A 4,037-nucleotide genomic window follows, 5' to 3' on the forward strand; every position below is an offset into this window, starting at 1 on the left:
AATAATAATGCCAGAGGTGGGAGTAGAGGAGTAAGGGAAAGAAGTGAAAGCAAGAGACCATATATCATGAAAGAAAATAATCACAAAATGCTGGTATGTTCTATACCTGAAATATTGCATAAAATTTCATATTTTGTCATTAAAAAAAGATTCCTCAAGTTAATCATTTAGTGTGTAATGACTAATAGACTTTAAAGGAACAAAAGGAGAAAATGTCAATCTTAAGGGACAAGAAAGTTGAGTTCACACAGGATACTAAAAGGGCTTCAAATCAGTTTCATTGGCATTAAAAGTTTTTATTCTGAATTTAATCCACAATCTATACAAGTTATTTACAAGGCATGAAAATGGAAAACAGCACAAAATACGATTGAGGTATAAGCTGAGAGCACAGTATGTCATGTTTCAATAAATATAATTCAAAATTTGTAAACTAAGTGACCAGATAGATGAGTCTTGTTTTATAGTAAAACCATATAAAATATTTATTTCACGTGAGGTAGAGGACAGTTTTGTGTGTCATGTGATGCAACCAACCACAGCAATTTTAACCATAAAACTGTACATCATTGGCAAAATTTTAAATTGAATTATGGTCAATGTAGTCAACAACTTGTTTCAACAGTTGCAGAACAGATATTTCACTTACTGCCTTCACAGGTTAGAAATTCAGAAACAATTTAAGACTACTGTGTTGGCTTAAAATTATCAGGATAAGCAAATACTTCTAACAGGATGGTTAAAAGCAAGTATATTTTATTTCTCCCAAACTATAATTCCCCCAAAGTTGTCCTAGATTAAGCAATTCTTTTAGCAGGACTTTTTTACTAGAACTACTTTAAGTATGCTGTGCTTTATTTTCAAGTGAGGTATCTATATTGAAGAAAAAAATCATAAATTTCTTTTACATTCAACTAACTTAATATACTATTTTGTTTTCTGGGCTTAATTTTTAAATTTCAGTTTTTACATTTGATCACTTTCTAATTCAAAAACAGTAGCACTATATAAGACCTTTAATTCTATTACTAAAGAAACAAACTCCAGATTGCATTACAGTTTCAGAAGCCATCTAAAATGGAAATATTTTATAAAAACAAAACGAAACAAACAAAAAAAACTGTCCTTTAAACAAGATGTAATATAGAATACCATACAAATTTCTTCCAATGATGGAAATGCTTCGGTATCCTATACTAGAAAAAAATTTAAGCTGTTTATTCAATCCCACAATGTATAATACAGCAGTAATGTATCCCTTATTGCTGACAGCTTCAATAAAAATTAACAAGTAGTTCTAAGCACAGAAATAGATGTACAGTATGAGCACAACTTATCATTACATTGATTTTTAATGTCCTGTCGTGCAGATTAAATGCATAAGAGCAAATGAAAATGAGGATTTTCCCCAAAGCAATCAAAACATAAGTCACTGAGAAGAAAATTTTAGAAGCTGATCAAAAACCTTCAGCACCAGCTTGACAATTAATTTTAGGAAAATACCTTGAACATGTTTCGTATTACTGGAGTTTCCTTATCATTCTACGTTCCTTCAAACAGAAGCCACAGATGTGCAAATAAATTGGTCGTTCTGTCATGACTTCTAAAACCTATCGATAACCTGCAAATATCATTGTACTCGTCTATTTCACCTATTTTAGTAACTGGTTTTTAATTCAGTATGTACAAATGATTTTATATCTCAACTGGTAATATATTAAATATGTTATAAAATTAGCTCAAGGAGCATAAAACATCCTGACTCTCATGGACACAGAAATTCAAGCAAAAGAATATGCTCTACAAAACTAAAGCACAAGCCAAACTTACTTTTGTTGGTCAAATCTTTCATAGTGTTACAAGTTGCATTTGTGAAATCAGGCTGGTTTAGAGCTTCCTCAATGACAGCAGATTTTACATTTACTACCTTTATAGATTTGGTACCTTTTACTCACAACAAATACAGAAACTATCATCACCCAAATTAAACATCACCCATCACCCAGTAAGCTAATAATATTCTATCTTTTCTTCCTTCTTAAGATGCTCTAGCACTTTTGACAGGTCGTTCCTTTAAATGCAGCTTTTTAAAGTAAATATTTTTATATTTTTCCTAAAAAGAATAATATTACAAAGTCTGAGGAAAAATCTGCTTGCCTAATAAATTGGCACACAAAAACTAACACCAAAACAAACTTTAAGCTAGTAACCAACACACAAAATGAGCATGCAAAGAGTAGAAGAATAAGTTTATATGGATATTTCAGCAGAGGCCACTTTTAAAGTATTCAAAATCTCTCTATTTTCAACCTATGTGGTGCAGTTTAACTTAAAACTACTTTTAACTAGAATAGGTATAATATTTACAACTGACTAAAAAGCTCTATTTTCAAGGAAGTTAGACAGAAACCTATGGCACATCAATGTATCTTCCGGAAAATGAAGACTATACAATTTTACGTGGCAAGTTTTCCTTACGCGAAGGACTAGAAAAAATATTTTACTCAATTCTAACTTAAGAGTTTATGATCATTTAAAGATGTTTAAGCACTGCTTAGAATTTTAAAATAAAATATTTCAAAGATTAAGCAATTTATTTTAGAAGTTTTGGGTTGAAACTTAACTTGTCATTTACTAAGTAACATAAGCATGAAGATTTTTTAGTAAATTAGAACAACAAAATTATAGGGGCTTGAGTTTATCTCCCGAAAAGCTTAACTGTGACACAACTAAAATGAACTTTATCATAAAATGTCTTTCTGATTTTTCTTTCTCCATATCTAAATAAAAGGTATTAGGAGGGTCTATCATTTTTAACATTTATTCCTCCTTGAGGAAGCCAAGAATCAACAAATTAAATTGCAGGGTAATATAGTAAAATTTAAATGGAAAATAGAAAATACACATTTACATCACACTCTAGTAAAGAAACTATACTTTGAGAAGTACAAAAATTCTTTTAGGATATGTAAGTACCATTAAGTGAAATACGAAAATAACTGGCTAAACGATAACCTACTGATTTCTGAAGTTCTACACCAGTAGAGCATCTACTGTCTACACTAGAAATAGTATACAACCTTAACTCTAGTTGATTTATTTTAAAAATAAATTTAGCTCTCAAGTAATTTCATACAGTACCCTACATGAGAACATAAACATGTAATTCCTGGAATAATAATGTTAATTAATGGTAGCTTCAGGAAACTTCCTTTAAAAAATGCATACTAAGAATTTTACCTAATATCTTTTAAGCCAATAATTAACGAAAATGAAATTTGCCATTAAAGAATGACAGACTTTTCTGTGCAAAAAAGAGTGCAGAAGATTTGCCCCTCCCCCAAACTATGGAATTCCTCTGTCTTCTAAAAATTATCTAAAAACCTTTTAGTAGCAGGTAACTAAACTTCCCTACATTAACCTACCATACACTACCAGTTGACTGTAAATTCCTGATTTTGATATTAAGTAGTAATTGAAAATGGTCCATTCGTGCAAATATTGGTAAGACTTAACATTTAAACATACAAAAATCCAAAAGAACCTTCAAGGTATTTAATATTTTACAATTTAAGGAAAAACGAACCCATTAAGGAAAACAAATCCATTATATAAATTTCAGTAAGACCCATAACTACATATAAAAACTGTACAGGAGGATTATGAATCGTATACAAACTGATGTACGTCAATGGTATCAGTTTTTCTCAAGAACGTTAACATTTTCACACCTCTATTAACAACATAAAAGTTCAAAAATTACTACATGAAGTTGTTGCATAAAAAAAACTTCTAAACATAACCACATTTAAACCAAAAAACAAATTACAACTGCTTTTTGTATTTAATAGCAGTGTATAATAAAGTATGTTATCCTTCCTCATTATGCCTATGAGGTGTGCTATAACCTCATCAATGAAATTCCTCTTTTGACAAAATGTCTCTTAGGAGACATTAAAAAAAAGAACTGCTGGAAATTCATACTATAATATGAACAAAATAAAAGCAAATTTTATGTATAATAATGAGTATACTGT

Source organism: Neomonachus schauinslandi, chromosome 1, assembly GCF_002201575.2.
Source record: "Neomonachus schauinslandi chromosome 1, ASM220157v2, whole genome shotgun sequence".
Lineage (NCBI taxonomy): Eukaryota > Metazoa > Chordata > Mammalia > Carnivora > Phocidae > Neomonachus > Neomonachus schauinslandi.